The sequence below is a fragment of the Helianthus annuus genome, chromosome 7 (genome assembly GCF_002127325.2).
Source record: "Helianthus annuus cultivar XRQ/B chromosome 7, HanXRQr2.0-SUNRISE, whole genome shotgun sequence".
Classification (NCBI taxonomy): Eukaryota; Viridiplantae; Streptophyta; class Magnoliopsida; order Asterales; family Asteraceae; genus Helianthus; species Helianthus annuus.
Window position 1 is genome coordinate 81412879 of NC_035439.2, and position 20215 is coordinate 81433093.

Genomic DNA, 20215 nt, shown 5'->3' on the forward strand with positions numbered 1-20215 from the left:
AGTTTCAATTTTCTGGTAAGGGCACAGAGAATTGGGAATATTCCCAACCTCTTAACCTTAGAACAGCAGCAAGTGTGTTTTCTACTGGTGTTAGAGGTGTGTAACACCTCGAATTTTTGTGTCCAATGATGTGTTAACACGTGGCATTTGTTTACACGTGGCATCTATAATAAATAAGGGACTAATTTTGACAAACCTTGAAAGTATATAAATTCGAGGGTTATAAATGTCAACAAGGGTAAATATACTGTATAGTATCCCTAAATAATGCTTAAACCTTCAAACGAATAAATTATAGATCGTACAAAAACAAAACGCGGAAGAAAGTGAGAGATTACAAACTACAGGGGTTAACTGTGTCAACATGTTTAATAATACCTCTGAGTGACCCTTTAACGTCCCAAAGACTTTGTAACGGTATTATACCCTCACTAAAATAATATATATGAAATTCGCGAAGTTTCGATATGAAACGAGAAAGTTACGATCGAATTCGTAAAAGAAGGGTTGTAAGCGTCAACAGTGAAAGTTAAGGCTTTCCAAAATAATTAATAAATAAACCGGGGACTAAATAATGCGGGAAATTAACACGAGGCCCCTATCGGTAAATAACCAAGGGCCAAACCGCAAAGTTACCCCTTCAGAACCGAAAGGCCAGGTGAATCATTACGAAAGATTTCGTTATTAATGGGCCGATTCTGTAATGATTATAAAAGATTTGAAAAATCCTGAAAATATAACCTTAGGCGACCCGCATGAAGTTTCGACATAAGTCGAGGCGGGCCGCGAGCGTCCCTCTATTACGCGTCTGATTTCCTGATCCCAGGCGACCCGCGTACAAGTTGCATGGATTATCCATGCGGGTCGCGTACGACGCCCAGATGCAGAATGGTTGTAACTTCTTGACTTTTGAGCTCTTGAACGATCATTTGATCAATTATGGCAGCATGGGTGACCCCTACACGACCCATTACCCTTAGGGACACCTGCCCATGATCCATGATCAGTTATAGCATGTTGTGTGATGATCTTGAGGGTCTTGTGTGACTATAAATAGGCCTCTTTGGCTCATAACATTCACACACTCAAAAACACTTCTACTGATCATCTCTCAAGCTCTCAAGACTTCTCTGAAGTTCCATAAGCAAGAACACAACCTCTGTAAGTGATCAAACCTTTTGTGGTGTCACATTTCCTTAGTTATAGCCTATAAACGCAACCGTCGTAACTAACGGTTGTCATTGCAATATCTTGCAAACGATTCAGTCTTATGACGAATCAAAAATGGTTATGAGTTGGTATTTATGTGGGTATTAAACCTCTAAAATGGTTCCCCCTGATCACCACTCTAACTATGTCAATTATCGAGTCAAACGTGCGGTTAAAAAGTCAACAGAAAGCTATTTTAGCGATTTAAGCATAATCTGTAATGTATATGTTATGGAACCTGTTTTGACAATCATAAAACATGATAATAAGCATATAAACATGTTTGCGCTCGTTTGAATCGATCATTTACTATATAGAACCGGTTCGGAGCCGAATGTCGCAAAAGTTTGACTTTTGCTTTGACTTCAGTTCTGACCCGTTTTAGTGAGGTATAAATATACCTTAGGACTCTCTTAGGACCAGGTCACATGTTGGTATAAGCCTCTGTGGTCGGTTCATGAGTTATCCGAGTCTTTAGCGCATTTCCGTCATTCGCCTAAAAGTTGACCGTAACGGCCTTTTAAAATTAAAACGAGTATTTCGGACACGTGAACGGACCAAAACCTTGCTTATTAAATTATAAGCATGTCCTTAAAGTTTCACGTCAATCCGAGGTCTAGAATGAGAGTTATGCTAAAAGGCGCACTTTTAAGAAAGTTTTGTAATTAACGGCGCAATTAGCATAACGCCCAACTAACCCAAGTTTTCGTCACCAAAACTCTTACCCACTGAGGTAAAATAATATTTTGGGAATTTTAAAGATTTTTAATAATTTTTACCTTGCTCATAACCTGCGGTTATGGCTACGGTTCGGTAAATACCGAATATGCCCTTTTTGGCCAAAACGGGAGTTCTACAAGGTCTTTTGACCCGATTCCAGTTGCTACTGGTTTTAAATAATAAATAAAGTATTTTAAGCTTTTTTAAGCTGTTCGGGAAACTCAGACTTCCTGTAGAACTCGAAAATCCCTTTTTAAGTCTTTAAAATGACCGAAAAGCCCCTACGGGGCATAATATAAACTTAAACTCGTTACGGGCATTACGGAAGGTATCCTACTGATACCAAAATACTTTTAAGGCATATTGACTTAGGAAATAAGCGTACGACTCTTATGGTTAACCGTTTCGCCTATTTGCGCACACGGTACGGCTCATGGAACTAGTTTTCGTGCAATAGCCGATACGGGACAAATTATATTATTTGAACCCCAAAATCCAGAGTATGAACTATAAACCCATATAAAACAAGTCTCTGAACTTGTTGGGTCCAAATCATACTCCATTCTCGGTTTTCGCCTTTTCGTGCGAATTAACCATACTTATATATCGGAATCAACCGGTTTAAGCTACGGCTAATACAAGGACCGTTAGGATTCTAAGAGGTTAATTAAAACCTTCGTTCCAGATTAGGAGCCCCAGTAAAAGCTATCGGTGACTTGATCTAAATTAAGGATTTATACTTGCAAAGGTAAATACTTTTGACTTATTTCCCCTATATGGGCTTGGGTTACGGTATAATAATACCGCTTGATTGAGCATTATATACTTCCATCGCTTAGGTGGTTAATTGACTAAATATGATTGGCTCATTTAAACAGTTTTGTTGCTTATAAGCCTTTGGGGGGTTTAATGACCGTTGTCCCGGATATCCTCGGCATCATTTTACGAAATGGCCACGACCATCGACATCCCGGTGCAGGCGTACACCCGGTATAAAGTGTCGACATTAAAACTAAAAGACGTAGCCGTTGGTTTCTGTACTACGGTTTTACGCAAACGTGGTGTGTCTATAAATCTTTAACCCGGCACGATCCGGGCTACTGAACGCATAAAAGAACATGTAAAACGTTCACAAGATCATTATGAATTTTCCCAAGTTATAAAAGAGTTTGTGCCTTGTGCATTCAAATCAATTTTATTAAACATTTTCAAATGTGTCAGTTGAATGTATTTACCAGTGTAAACTGACGTATTTTCCCCAAAAAGATTAAGTGCAGGTACCTAAACGTAATTGGCTGGTATTAGCTCCCTAGCGTCGGGATAAGCCTCGCAAGCTTGATTGCAGTATCTAATGGAACAATACTTTATCTGTATTTACGATCCACTGTGGATATTTAACTTCTGTAATACATTTTGATATTACAATCAGAGGTTGAAATTATATATTTAAATTATGCTTCCGCTGTGCATTATATAATTGTGTGGTTTGACTATATTGTTGCCAACATCGTCACGGTAATCCCCCACCGGGCCCACCGGTGAGACACGTGGAAATCGGGGTGTGACAGGTTGGTATCAGAGCCAACATTGAGTGAATTAAACACTATCCTATTGTGTTTAATCTCAGTGACACAATTGCACATACTTGAGTCTAGACAAGAACTTAGGACAAATTCGGATTATTACTCCTTTTTGTCTTCATTTTCAATTTGATTTTTAATAAGTTTTGGAGCAGGAAAATGCCACCTGTTATATTCCGAGGAAGAGGAAGGGGACGTAGAGGCCGAGGAGAAATCGTGACACATCACGATAACGAAGCTGGACCATCTGGTACAAGACATCCTTCGATGACACGAAGCGAAGAGCCACAGAGGCGAAGAGATCTTTACGAACCTGCGAGGCATTCCACTTCGCACAGCTCGACGCCATCCTACCGGCACTCCTTTGGGCCAAATTCAGAAAATGATCCCAATAACCCACAACCTTCCTTCATACCTCTGCAACGTTCGGTTTCGCACCGAAACTACGACGACCCTAGTCCATACTACGTAGCTCAGTTTAATCCGGCTGACTACATACAGGAACCTTCAGGTTTTGTTCCACTAGGGCCACAAGACCATTTTTCTGAAGATCCCATGGAGGAAGATGAGGATCCAACTGAACCAGCTCGTGGTACGCCCACGCATCCGATAGAAGTATCTGATGGATCTTCATATCACGGTCCGCAGTATCAAGGCCCAGACAGCTTTATGGCCTTGTTTGACCGACATGAGTGGTACAACACACCATCTCATCAGACACAACAACCGAGACATCCACAGGATCCCTCTGAGGATTCACGCTTTGAGGCAGTTACGCCACCACCTCCGCCACCGGCACAACCAGTTATACCTGATCCGCCGAGGCGTAGGAGGACCAATGCTCGTATGTCTACACGAGGAGGAGGGGGTAACCACTTCAGCACTCCTCGACATTCAAGTAGCAGCCACTATCCGCCGCTACAAGAAGAAGGACCTTCAAGTCCTATACAGGAGGCGAACTCCGCACCTACTGCACGAAATTCGCCACCATTTGGGTATGACCAACCCATACCAGCTTACACAGGTCCAACGGCTTACAACCCGTTTGAACCATCACAAGCCCAATACAACTACGGCTATGAGCGCGACCCATATGTGGTGTCGGCTAGATATAATGCGCGCTACCCTGACGGAGCACATGGAAACATGGGACCACCGGACTACTCAGCTCATGGGTATCCAATACCTCCCAGACCTCCAGTTCCGCATCAAGCGCCACAACCACGATTTTCTCCTCCTGAACAGGAAGAAATACTCCATCGACTAGATCGTGTGGAGAGAGAGTTCGAGGAAGAAAAGAAAAGCCACCGAGGATTTCTCAAGGGCTTGGCGAACCTACTAAAGGGCAAAAAGAAGAAACGTGACCACTAGCCCTTAATAGTAGTACGAATGTAATTTCTATTTTGAAATAAGTCCCTGTGTGGACAACTTATCGTATTTCAGTCCCTACGTGGACTTATCTTTAGTCCTTGCATGGACACCTATCTTATATTAGTCCCTGCGTGGACTTGTCACTTATTTTAAAACCTCTATGGAGGTATGTATTATTTGAAAGACCCGTTTAGGGCAATATGTAATTGTATTTGAGAATTTGGAATGTATGTTATGAGTTTTGTTTTAATATATAAAAATAAATCAAAACCATTCCTTTTATATTGATCTGCCTAATAAAGAATCTTAAGGGGGTGAAACCTAGCTTGGGGTCTTTTAAGATCAGTCAAGATGGTACGACCTAGCTGAAAAGATTCTGATTTCCCTGTTAACCTCTGTACGCATGTTAACATTCATGGCAGATGTGATTCGTTATAATCACGCACGTCATTCCTATACAATAATCCTTTAAGGATTTCAAAACCCAACTAAATGATATATAAATCGTGGGTTACATCACCAACAAAGGTGATCAGTATTATAAAGACATCCATTTAGCGATGCAATGCCTACGGGCCAGTATTATAAAGACATCCATTTAGCGATGCAATGCCTACGGGCCAGTATTACAAAGACATCCATTAGTGATGCATTGCCTACGGGCCAACATATTAAAACATCCATTAGTGATGCAGTGCCTACGGGCCAGAATTATTAAAGACATCCATTAGTGATGCGTTGCCTACGGGCAAATATTATTAAAAACATCCATTAGAGATGTAGTGCCTACGGGCCAACCATATTAAAAACATCCATTCGAGATGTAGTGCCTACGGGCCGGCCATATTAAGACATCCATTAGAGATGTAGTGCCTATGGGCCATAATAATTGTCTTATAAAGACAAAAGGCAGTGGTAGTCTATGACTCTCTGTCAGAAGGAGATAAAAGAACAACGGTTCAAATCTCTATGCCTTTGATTCTATGAAATCTCGGCTAATATTATAAAACATCATCATGATTAGGCTTTATGCCGCCAATACTATTTATATAGTTAAAATAGGATATATTCAAATCCTAATATTTAATGTAATGAGATGATAAGTTAACCGAATATGGTCTCTGTACCATGGTTGACAAATTGTCATAAAAGACAATCACATAATAATCTCCTAAATTAAAATTTTGTTATCTTCTGTAACAGATTCAAGTTACAATGGCGGATCCCAACGGAGAGAACAGCCACACGAATGAAGATGACTATGACAATGTGCTTACAGGTACTTTTCTCGTAAATAATATATTTGCAAGAGTACTGTTTGATTCTGGCGCTGACAAGTCCTTTGTAGACCAGAAATTTTGCCAACTACTAAATATGCCAATCAAAACCCTTGACATGAAATACGAAGTAGAATTAGCAGACGGCACGATAGAAACCGTCTCTACCGTTCTAGAAGGATGTGAAATATCCATTAGGAACCATTCTTTTCCTTTATCTCTACTTCCTTTCAAACTTGCGGGTTTTGACATCGTGCTAGGCATGGACTGGTTATCCCATAACCAGGCCCAAATCATTTGCGGCAAAAGGCAAATAGTTTTAAAGACTCCGAGTGGTGAATCTCTTACCATTCGAGGTGATACGCATTACGGATTGCCCGAAGACGTATCTATGCTGAAAGCTTCAAGGTGTTTGAACAGAGGCTGTGTAATTTACATGGCTCAGGTGATAATTGAAGAACCAAAGCCAAAGATCGAGGATCTTCCTGTCATTTCTGAATACCCTGAGGTTTTTCCTGAAGAACTACCTGGTTTGCCACCAGATAGACAAGTGGAGTTCAGAATTGACATCATTCCTGGAGCAGCTCCGATAGCAAGAGCACCTTACAGATTAGCGCCAACGGAAATGAAAGAACTGAGGACCCAGTTGGATGAACTGCTGGCGAAAGGTTTTATCAAACCTAGTTCATCTCCCTGGGGAGCTCCTGTCCTATTTGTAAAGAAGAAGGACGGATCAATGCGGTTGTGCATCGATTATAGAGAGCTGAACAAAGTTACAATAAAGAACAGATATCCTTTACCAAGGATCGATGATCTGTTCGATCAGCTGCAAGGAGCAAGCTACTTCTCCAAGATCGACTTAAGGTCGGGTTATCATCAACTAAGGGTCAGAGATGAAGATGTACACAAGACTGCATTTAGGACTCGCTATGGTCATTACGAGTTCCTAGTGATGCCTTTTGGGCTCACAAATGCACCGGCTGCGTTCATGGATCTCATGAATCGCGTTTGCAAGCCGTATCTAGATAAATTCGTCATAGTCTTCATCGACGATATCCTTATCTATTCCAAGAATCAAGCTGACCACGAGAAGCATCTCCGTTGCATTCTCGAATTACTACAACGTGAGAAACTCTACGCCAAGTTCTCGAAATGTGAATTCTGGCTAAGAGAGGTCCAGTTTTTAGGACACGTTGTGAGTGAGCGTGGTATCCAAGTGGATCCCGCTAAGGTAGAGGCAGTCATGAACTGGCAAGAGCCAAAGACGCCTACCGAGATTCGTAGTTTCCTGGGTTTAGCAGGATACTACCGAAGATTTATTGAGAATTTTTCAAGGATTGCTGCGCCTTTGACTTCCTTGACCAAGAAGAAAGAAAAGTACATTTGGGGCCCGAAGCAGCAAGAGTCCTTTGAAATACTGAAGCAGAAGCTAAGCAACGCACCTGTGTTGACCTTACCTGAGGGTACAGATGAATTCGTGGTTTACTGCGATGCATCACATACGGGCATGGGGTGTGTGCTTATGCAGAAGGGCAAAGTGATTGCCTATGCTTCAAGGCAATTAAAGGTGCATGAAAAGAATTACACCACCCATGATTTGGAGTTGGGTGCCGTTGTATTTGCACTTAAGTTGTGGAGGCATTACCTCTATGGTATTAAATTTGTGATTTATTCTGATCACAAAAGCCTCCAGCACCTGTTCAACCAGAAGGAGTTGAACATGAGACAACGCCGTTGGATGGAAACCCTGAATGATTATGACTGCGAAATCAGGTACCATCCCGGTAAGGCGAATGTAGTCGCCGATGCATTGAGCAGGAAAGAAAGGGTAAAACCCATTCGAATCAATGCCAAGAGCATTGAAGTTAAAAATAATTTGATTGAAAGGATTTTGGCTGCACAGCGAGAGGCTGTGTTGGAAGCTAATTATCCTAATGAAAAGCTGGGAGTAACTGAGGAGCAGTTGACTCTTAGCAAGGATGGAATTCTTAGGCTGAATGGACGTATATGGGTTCCGATTTATGGGGGACTACGAGATGTTGTTCTCCAGGAAGCCCATAGTTCCAAATACTCAGTCCATCCTGGTGCTGATAAAATGTACCAAGACTTAAAGGCAAATTATTGGTGGATAGGCTTGAAAAAGTCTGTAGCCGCCCATGTAGCAAAATGCTTGACTTGTGCTCAAGTCAAAGCCGAGCACCAGAAGCCGTCTGGCTTGCTACAACAGCCTGAACTTCCCGAGTGGAAGTGGGAATGTGTAACTATGGACTTCATAACCAAGTTACCCAAGACCAGGAAAGGAAATGATACAATATGGGTCATAGTCGACAGGCTGACTAAATCAGCTCACTTTCTACCCATCAAGGAGACGTATAGCTCCGATATGTTAGCCCAACTTTATGTTGATAAGATTGTAGCCTTACACGGCATACCTGTGTCTATTATCTCCGACAGGGATACTAGATACACATCTCATTTCTGGAAAAGTTTCCAGCAATCTTTGGGCACGCGTTTAAACTTTAGTACGGCTTACCATCCACAGACGGACGGTCAAAGTGAGCGTACTATCCAAACGCTAGAAGACATGCTACGTGCATGTGCGATCGATTTAGGTGGTAACTGGGATAAAAACCTACCCCTGATCGAATTCTCCTACAATAACAGCTACCACACCAGCATAAAGGCTGCGCCTTTTGAGGCATTATATGGTAGGAAATGCAGATCGCCTGTTTGTTGGGCGGAAGTAGGAGAGGTCCAATTATCGGGACCAGAGATTGTTTTCCAGACGACGGACAAGATTGTCCAGATCCGGGAACGTCTCAAGGCTGCCCGCGATAGGCAGAAGAGCTACGCTGATCCAAAGCGTAAGGATTTTCACTTCGAAGTGGGTGAAAAGGTATTACTTAAGGTGTCACCCTGGAAGGGGGTGATGCGTTTCGGCAAGAAAGGCAAACTAAGTCCGAGATACATAGGGCCTTTTGAGGTCATTGAACGAGTCGGATCAGTTGCCTATAAACTAAACTTGCCTGAAGAGCTCAGTGGAATTCACAATGTGTTCCACATCTGCAATCTCAAAAAGTGCTTCGCCGACGAATCGTTGGTGATTCCACACACAGATGTGCATATAGATGAGAGCTTAAAGTTTATAGAAAAACCTTTGTCGATTGAGGATCGACAGGTAAAGAAGCTTCGCAGAAAGCACGTACCGATTGTTAAAGTCAAATGGGATGCTCGTAGAGGTCCTGAATATACGTGGGAAGTCGAAGCTACAATGAAAGAAAAATACCCCTATTTATTTGAGTAAATCTCGGGTCGAGATTTATTTTAAGGGGGTGAGGATGTAACACCTCGAATTTTTGTGTCCAATGATGTGTTAACACGTGGCATTTGTTTACACGTGGCACCTATAATAAATAAGGGACTAATTTTGACAAACCTTGAAAGTATATAAATTCGAGGGTTATAAATGTCAACAAGGGTAAATATACTGTATAGTATCCCTAAATAATGCTTAAACCTTCAAACGAATAAATTATAGATCGTACAAAAACAAAACGCGGAAGAAAGTGAGAGATTACAAACTACAGGGGTTAACTGTGTCAACATGTTTAATAATACCTCTGAGTGACCCTTTAACGTCCCAAAGACTTTGTAACGGTATTATACCCTCACTAAAATAATATATATGAAATTCGCGAAGTTTCGATATGAAACGAGAAAGTTACGATCGAATTCGTAAAAGAAGGGTTGTAAGCGTCAACAGTGAAAGTTAAGGCTTTCCAAAATAATTAATAAATAAACCGGGGACTAAATAATGCGGGAAATTAACACGAGGCCCCTATCGGTAAATAACCAAGGGCCAAACCGCAAAGTTACCCCTTCAGAACCGAAAGGCCAGGTGAATCATTACGAAAGATTTCGTTATTAATGGGCCGATTCTGTAATGATTATAAAAGATTTGAAAAATCCTGAAAATATAACCTTAGGCGACCCGCATGAAGTTTCGACATAAGTCGAGGCGGGCCGCGAGCGTCCCTCTATTACGCGTCTGATTTCCTGATCCCAGGCGACCCGCGTACAAGTTGCATGGATTATCCATGCGGGTCGCGTACGACGCCCAGATGCAGAATGGTTGTAACTTCTTGACTTTTGAGCTCTTGAACGATCATTTGATCAATTATGGCAGCATGGGTGACCCCTACACGACCCATTACCCTTAGGGACACCTGCCCATGATCCATGATCAGTTATAGCATGTTGTGTGATGATCTTGAGGGTCTTGTGTGACTATAAATAGGCCTCTTTGGCTCATAACATTCACACACTCAAAAACACTTCTACTGATCATCTCTCAAGCTCTCAAGACTTCTCTGAAGTTCCATAAGCAAGAACACAACCTCTGTAAGTGATCAAACCTTTTGTGGTGTCACATTTCCTTAGTTATAGCCTATAAACGCAACCGTCGTAACTAACGGTTGTCATTGCAATATCTTGCAAACGATTCAGTCTTATGACGAATCAAAAATGGTTATGAGTTGGTATTTATGTGGGTATTAAACCTCTAAACTGGTTCCCCCTGATCACCACTCTAACTATGTCAATTATCGAGTCAAACGTGCGGTTAAAAAGTCAACAGAAAGCTATTTTAGCGATTTAAGCATAATCTGTAATGTATATGTTATGGAACCTGTTTTGACAATCATAAAACATGATAATAAGCATATAAACATGTTTGCGCTCGTTTGAATCGATCATTTACTATATAGAACCGGTTCGGAGCCGAATGTCGCAAAAGTTTGACTTTTGCTTTGACTTCAGTTCTGACCCGTTTTAGTGAGGTATAAATATACCTTAGGACTCTCTTAGGACCAGGTCACATGTTGGTATAAGCCTCTGTGGTCGGTTCATGAGTTATCCGAGTCTTTAGCGCATATCCGTCATTCGCCTAAAAGTTGACCGTAACGGCCTTTTAAAATTAAAACGAGTATTTCGGACACGTGAACGGACCAAAACCTTGCTTATTAAATTATAAGCATGTCCTTAAAGTTTCACGTCAATCCGAGGTCTAGAATGAGAGTTATGCTAAAAGGCGCACTTTTAAGAAAGTTTTGTAATTAACGGCGCAATTAGCATAACGCCCAACTAACCCAAGTTTTCGTCACCAAAACTCTTACCCACTGAGGTAAAATAATATTTTGGGAATTTTAAAGATTTTTAATAATTTTTACCTTGCTCATAACCTGCGGTTATGGCTACGGTTCGGTAAATACCGAATATGCCCTTTTTGGCCAAAACGGGAGTTCTACAAGGTCTTTTGACCCGATTCCAGTTGCTACTGGTTTTAAATAATAAATAAAGTATTTTAAGCTTTTTTAAGCTGTTCGGGAAACTCAGACTTCCTGTAGAACTCGAAAATCCCTTTTTAAGTCTTTAAAATGACCGAAAAGCCCCTACGGGGCATAATATAAACTTAAACTCGTTACGGGCATTACGGAAGGTATCCTACTGATACCAAAATACTTTTAAGGCATATTGACTTAGGAAATAAGCGTACGACTCTTATGGTTAACCGTTTCGCCTATTTGCGCACACGGTACGGCTCATGGAACTAGTTTTCGTGCAATAGCCGATACGGGACAAATTATATTATTTGAACCCCAAAATCCAGAGTATGAACTATAAACCCATATAAAACAAGTCTCTGAACTTGTTGGGTCCAAATCATACTCCATTCTCGGTTTTCGCCTTTTCGTGCGAATTAACCATACTTATATATCGGAATCAACCGGTTTAAGCTACGGCTAATACAAGGACCGTTAGGATTCTAAGAGGTTAATTAAAACTTTCGTTCCAGATTAGGAGCCCCAGTAAAAGCTATCGGTGACTTGATCTAAATTAAGGATTTATACTTGCAAAGGTAAATACTTTTGACTTATTTCCCCTATATGGGCTTGGGTTACGGTATAATAATACCGCTTGATTGAGCATTATATACTTCCATCGCTTAGGTGGTTAATTGACTAAATATGATTGGCTCATTTAAACAGTTTTGTTGCTTATAAGCCTTTGGGGGGTTTAATGACCGTTGTCCCGGATATCCTCGGCATCATTTTACGAAATGGCCACGACCATCGACATCCCGGTGTAGGCGTACACCCGGTATAAAGTGTCGACATTAAAACTAAAAGACGTAGCCGTTGGTTTCTGTACTACGGTTTTACGCAAACGTGGTGTGTCTATAAATCTTTAACCCGACACGATCCGGGCTACTGAACGCATAAAAGAACATGTAAAACGTTCACAAGATCATTATGAATTTTCCCAAGTTATAAAAGAGTTTGTGCCTTGTGCATTCAAATCAATTTTATTAAACATTTTCAAATGTGTCAGTTGAATGTATTTACCAGTGTAAACTGACGTATTTTCCCCAAAAAGATTAAGTGCAGGTACCTAAACGTAATTGGCTGGTATTAGCTCCCTAGCGTCGGGATAAGCCTCGCAAGCTTGATTGCAGTATCTAATGGAACAATACTTTATCTGTATTTACGATCCACTGTGGATATTTAACTTCTGTAATACATTTTGATATTACAATCAGAGGTTGAAATTATATATTTAAATTATGCTTCCGCTGTGCATTATATAATTGTGTGGTTTGACTATATTGTTGCCAACATCGTCACGGTAATCCCCCACCGGGCCCACCGGTGAGACACGTGGAAATCGGGGTGTGACAAGGTGGAACATCCGTGTTCCTCCTGTCACCCAAGAACATCAAACTATGTCAACAGAACAACTACAAAAGGAGCTTGATGACATAACAACTGTTTGTACTGGCAAGACAGCAACAGAAGAAAAGCTTGATTTGATACTGAAAGAGATCAGAAATCAGAAGTCTGACATTAAAGCCTTATCAGAATCTGTTGAAGCTGTAAAGAAACAAACAGAAGAGAACACTGCAACTCTCAATAAACTACAGCAGCCATCACTAAAGAAAAGTCATCAGAATTTGAGAAAGCTCTCAAAGAATTGCAAGAAATCAAGACAAAGATGGCAGAAGTTGTAAGTGTAAGGGAAAGCTCAAGTGCTGGGAGAATCCTTGAAGAAATTCAGCTCCTAAGAGCTAACAACAGCTGCATGGCTGATACTCTTGAAAAATTGATGGTGGAATTGTCTGCACAAAAGAATCAAGATAAACTGGAGTTTCAGAAAATGAAGAAACAAATGCTCAAACTCTTGCTAATGTTCAAATAGTAGTAAAGAGGTTGCAGTACAATGTTGCCAAACTGGCAAATGTTGATTTACATAAATTGAAAACTCCAATTCCACAAAATGAACCAGCAAGAGAATCAGGAACTCCTCAACAACAATTCAAGCAACCAGAAGTCACTCAATAGAAACCACCCAGTCAATCAGAAACATTAGCAACACAAAAACAGAAGCAACCCATGGGCCCTCCTCCAAGTATGCCAAAATTACTCATGGGTCCTCCAACAAATATACCAAAACCAGACACATCAAAGGTGCCAATACAAGAAGCAGTTCTAATTGAATCATCTTCCATGGCTCTCACAGGTGAAACAGAATTCAGCAAACAACTTAATGCAAAAGAAAAGAGAAGAAGGTAAGATGAAGTGACATCATCAAAAAGACCAAGGACAATATTTGAAGAAGGTCCAGATGGAAAACCCAAAGAATTCATAATGCTAAAAGGTGATCTACATACAATTATGTACCATGAAGAACACTTGAAGCATTACTAATGGAATAATCAAGAAGATAAACAAGAAAGGCCACTCTCTCCAGTAAGCAGAAGAATCCTTGAACTCAGAAATGAAGGAAACTGGGAACCCTTGCACAAACCTGTTGTAAATCCAATAGTTTCCATTGAGAGGATTGGCATGATGAATATTCAAGGAAGTGTCTAAGGTACTTATGGACAGAATAAATACACTTTAATCAGGGAAGATAGAACTCCATCAATTGTTACTGATGGAGACTTGGCTGATGATATTCACCCACAAGGCGTAGTAAAACTGAAGCAGCTCATTGATAAAGAAAAGAGCAACTCAGTTGTGATCAGAAGAGCTCTCGACAGCATCAAGGATGCAGGGGAGAAGATATCAAAGGGCTGCACTGACAGACTTTGACTTGTGCATCAACTTTGAGTATAACAGCAAAGTACTAACACCTCATCCTAACAACACCATTCCAGCCGAAATTCCTCTCTCCAAAGTAAGAACTGGAGCTATCTTTGATAAACCAGAAATGTGTGTGGTTTTCAAAGATGCTCATGATGAGAAAGCTCTGTTCAGAATCAGTGAAATAAACAGGTATTCAAATCAAACACTGAATTATATAAAGAACTGAATGAATGAGAAACAAGAGCAGCTCAAGAAGAAGGGGAAGAACAATGAATAGCTGAGGATGGCAATTGAAGAAAATATTGAAAAATGGAAGGAAACTAGAGGTTGGTACAAAGAACTTTACAAAACAACTCACAAGACAATTGATTACAAGAAAAGGTTGAAGCCAGGAGACAAGTTCAGAAGTGGGGTGAAGATCAATTGAAGATTTCATGAACTTATATTCTGTTTTGGAAAATAAATATTTTATTTATGTTTGTTATGAACTTGGTTGATTTGATTTTGTTTCATGTTTCTGAATTTAGTTGTTTGAATTCTCTTTTTCAAGGATTGGTTGAAGTTTGTTTATGTTTGATATAGATAGTTGTTTTTCTTACAATACTTAGGGGGAAACTATTAGGAAACTTAATTTGTAAGTATTGAAGAAAATCAAATTCAGCCTGATCTATGAAGAAGATAAAGTCCTGAAGATCAAACAAACAAGAAGAAAACCAGATAGGGAAACTGTTGATGCAGATTTTGTGTCCGATGCTTGTCGAATAGATTAGTTATTATTTTATGCTGAATTTGTAATAGTTAGTGAAACGGTCAAACGAATGTGTATTGACCCGCTCGTTTGAAGTGGTCAAACGAGAGGGTTATATGTTTGACCGTGTGGGTTTGCTAGACAAATTATGGTTGTATAATGTTTTGCGTCGAAGGATAAGGCATCGAAGGATTGTGTATATCCTTCGATGAGCTCGAAAGATATCCATCGATAGATGAAGATGGACCTCGAAGGATATGTCATCCTTCGAGGTATGTGTGTATCTTTCGATAGCTGGATGATCGACAGATGATCTATCGATCGGTCAGTTTGATCCTTCGACCATACAACCTGTGTTGGGTATAAATACCAACACTTTGTCATTTGCAAAACCAAGAGAGTTAGAGGAGGTTTGAGACCTCACCGGGAGAGATCACCACTTGGTCTCTCCCCGGATGTGTACTCCTTTGGTATTAGTTCGGTTATCTTGTAATCGGGCCGATTTGTAATGTTTTACTACCGGATTAATACAGGGTTGTTTGTTTATCATCTCTAATCTCTTCCGTCTATGAACATAATCATGAAAATCACGGTTTCGGTCCCGAAACACGGACCTACAATTGGTATCAGAGCCATGGTGCCTGATTTAGTAAATCTAACCGTTTACTAAGTCACATGTGCTCTAGATCTGTGATTTTTGTGCTTTTTATTCAAGATGTAAAAATGGTGAAAATCAAGAAAAACTCAGATCTGGACCCGAATATTCAGATCTGTGCTGAAACGAGTGTTGGGTTTTTATGTTTTTCACCTAAACATTCAAGTTGTCATCATCAAAAACTGTATACAAAGTGTTTTCATCAAATCTGCAGATTAACACAGAGGCTGTGTTCTTGATGTTCTTGACAGCTTCATACCCCGAAAGATGAAAGAGATCCAGTTGTTGTTTTTCGAAAGATCAAAAAGAATTCGAAGGGTCATCTTAACGATTTCGAAAGATCAACTTTACCCCCAACTGACTTCGAAGGGTCATCTCACAACTTCGAAAGATTAAACAGTTTTTCGAAGGGTCATATTGATGTTTTCGAAGGATCATTTTCTTCATACCTCGAATGATGTTAAGCTTCATGTTTCGAAGGATCCAAATACTTTGTGGGAATCTTCAACAACATCGAAAGATACCTGTTTTCGAAAGATATCTGGATCGAAAGATCAGATGACTTTCGAAGGATCATCTTTACCAGTTGTTGTTGTGTATCGAAGGATCAGCATCAACTACTTCGAAAGATCTGTGACATGTGATCGAAAGGTGCTCGAAAGATCTAAGAGAGAAAGATAATGTTGGCTGCTGATGGTGACTGCCGTAAAAGGATAATGTCGACTGAATATGTTGTCACATGTTAGTGTTTTGGCAGCTAGGTTTTCTCTTTGTTGGGCCAATTTATCATTGATTGGGCTGCTCATTTGCTAGAAGGGGCCTAGTTTGGTGACAACAGGCCCTACCTCATTGGAATTTGATAAATTGGATTTTACAAATTCTGGGATGGTCTTAAAAAAAAAACTAATAATGGGCCTTCGAGGACTAGTTGATGGGTCAACCAAATGTTACAGATTTGTGCGCATGGGATTGATAATTCTTTGGAGCATGCATCTTTTGGGCCCACATGATCATAAAAGAATTTGGGAGAGAATGCTTTCAACGGCTGAAATCCATGATGCATGTGGTCTTAATGTATTAAATGGTTTGAACATGGAATGTTTATTGGGGGCCCACATGATGGATTAATTCTCATATTGGTCGGGTTTTCGCGAAGTTTATTTATATCGAGCTTCAACGCCAAATTTGTATGGTTTCGGGATGATGCGGCATGATGAAAACAAGAGATGATGAAAACTTGATTTTTGAAAAATGTGGGGTAGTCACGGTTACCGATGAAAATGTCAAAAATGGTGACGTGACTACTATGGGCCAAAAACAACATGGTATGTTCACTTCCGCACGTCAATATTTATGATTGTTATCGGTTATTCGTAAATGTTCGAAAGCATTTTGTTTATTGTCATATTCTCGCATTTGAAAACGAACGTATGAACCTGGAATGTCAATACCGGTCCTAACGAGTTCGCAAAGTCTTTGGAGGGATACAAGTCGGATCCTACGGGGTACTAGGCGAAATTTCTTTATCAACTAGAATATGCAACGAAGAAATCTTTTTGTTTATTGTCATATTCTCGCATTTGGTAACGAATGAATGAACCTAGAATGTCAATACCGGTCCTAACGAGTTCACAAATTCTTTGGGGGGATACAAGTCGGATCCTACGGGGTACCAGGGGACGTTCTTATTCAACTAGAATATGCAAAGAAGAAAGTCATTTTCGTGATTTTTCAAACAACCGAGAACATTCAATGAAGATTGATGACAGTTCCGCTCAGTGGAGGGAATTGGTGAACATTTGAAGATAAATTCTACTCAGTGGAGAGAATTTGTTATGTGAAATTGACGACAGTTTCTTTGAAGTGGAAAGAATCTGTTAAGGTTTAGAGATTTTACCAAAGAAATGGGGGGATAAAAATTTTCATATGTTGAATTTCTTCGGTAAATTTCTAAACGCAATCACAGGTGGTAGAGTGTGTGATTTTCTGGTGATACAAACGGTTCGGCGTGGAATGTTTTGCACAGACACATATTTGAGGATTTTAATTAATTCTCCAGCCAGCGTGAAGGGTTTTGCACGGAAACATACAGGTATCTAAAGTCGACAGCTGTTTCAAAGCGCTGTTTACTGAAGACCTGGGGAATCTTTATGAAAGCTGATAGTTCAAGGCTGAAGACCTGCAGGATTCGGATTTGGGTTTGATGTTTCTTTGGGATTTTACAGGGATCTGGGGGTAACTCAATTCGTTGAGTTTGCAAACGATGTACTTGGTCAAGCTGACTTCCTGAGTACTGATGCTGAAGATCCGTAGTGCATTACGTGGTCAACTTCACAAAGGAGAGACAATGAGATCTGGATGTAGTTCAACTAAGCGTGCTGTTTGGTTGAGCTTGCAAGGGATACACTTGGTCTAGCTGACTTTCCTGAGTGTTGATGCTGAAGATTAAAGTGCATTACTTGGTCGATTCCACAAAGACGGTTTACAGAAGACAGTTCACCAGAAATCTCTATCAATGTATTATGCTTGAAGATCAAGACTTGATGCAGTTTTTTTAAGAATGGAACCCTTATCAAATGCCGGTTGGAGTATTGGATGATCAGCAGAAGATCGGTCAATTGAGCCTTTTGAGGAAATTGCACAACACCCAACACGGATACGCGTACTTTGAGGGGGAAATATTATACAAGGAGCATCAAGATACTACTTACCTGGATCATCGGTCAAGGGGGAATTTGTTAACACAGAGAAGATGAATACTTGACTGAAGATCGATTGCAGTTGCATTTTCAGCATTCGACAGCAACGGACAAGGGGGAATTTGTTGATGCAGATTTTGTGTCCGATGCTTGTCGAATAGATTAGTTATTATTTTATGCTGAATTTGTAATAGTTAGTGAAACGGTCAAACGAATGTGTATTGACCCGCTCGTTTGAAGTGGTCAAACGAGAGGGTTATATGTTTGACCGTGTGGGTTTGCTAGACAAATTATGGTTGTATAATGTTTTGCGTCGAAGGATAAGGCATCGAAGGATTGTGTATATCCTTCGATGAGCTCGAAAGATATCCATCGATAGATGAAGATGGACCTCGAAGGATATGTCATCCTTCGAGGTATGTGTGTATCTTTCGATAGCTGGATGATCGACAGATGATCTATCGATCGGTCAGTTTGATCCTTCGACCATACAACCTGTGTTGGGTATAAATACCAACACTTTGTCATTTGCAAAACCAAGAGAGTTAGAGGAGGTTTGAGACCTCACCGGGAGAGATCACCACTTGGTCTCTCCCCGGATGTGTACTCCTTTGGTATTAGTTCGGTTATCTTGTAATCGGGCCGATTTGTAATGTTTTACTACCGGATTAATACAAGGTTGTTTGTTTATCATCTCTAATCTCTTCCGTCTATGAACATAATCATGAAAATCACGGTTTCGGTCCCGAAACACGGACCTACAATGAAGATGGACCTCGAAGGATATGTCATCCTTCGAGGTATATGTGTATCTTTCGATAGCTGGATGATCGACAGATGATCTATCGATCGGTCAGTTTGATCCTTCGACCATACAACCTGTGTTGGGTATAAATACCAACACTTTGTCATTTGCAAAACCAAGAGAGTTAGAGGAGGTTTGAGACCTCACCGGGAGAGATCACCACTTGGTCTCTCCCCGGATGTGTACTCCTTTGGTATTAGTTCGGTTATCTTGTAATCGGGCCGATTTGTAATGTTTTACTACCGGATTAATACAAGGTTGTTTGTTTATCATCTCTAATCTCTTCCGTCTATGAACATAATCATGAAAATCACGGTTTCGGTCCCGAAACACGGACCTACAGAAACTGAAAAGAACAACATCTACTTCAAAGAATCAGAAGCTGATCAAAGAACTAAAGAAGATTATCAGAAAAGGCCATTCTAATGATGAAATATAATCAGTTTATGGCAAAATCATCAGACTTTCTGATGATTTGTTCACCAGAATTTCTGATGAAGTGGTTATCAGAAATTCTGATAAATCACTACTTGTCTGAAATGAGTTCTACCTTGCCACAAATAACCGAAACAATTTGACATTATTGGATATCATGATGACAAAGGCAACTTGATTATTGGATTCAATGAATATGTTAGGAAGCTACTTTTTGCAGGACATATACATGAATAAACAAATGTTTATTCATGTATCCGAGCTCTCTATAAATAGAAGACTCATCAAGCAAAGGACATTGAGTTAAGCCAAGCATTCAATACATACAACAAAAACTCCATTGTCCTTTCACCTCAGAATTACACAAGTATTCATTTGTAATAGATAATAATCTTACAATCACCTTATAAACCATTTTGTTTCAAAGTGATATAAACTTGAAAATTCTATAGATCTTGTTTCTTGAAAGTCTGATTTCTATTTCCGCACACTATTTTCATATTTGTTGAAATCACTTGCCATATTACGTGAAAAGAAGTTTTTAAGTCCAAACTGGGACCAACAAAAATGAC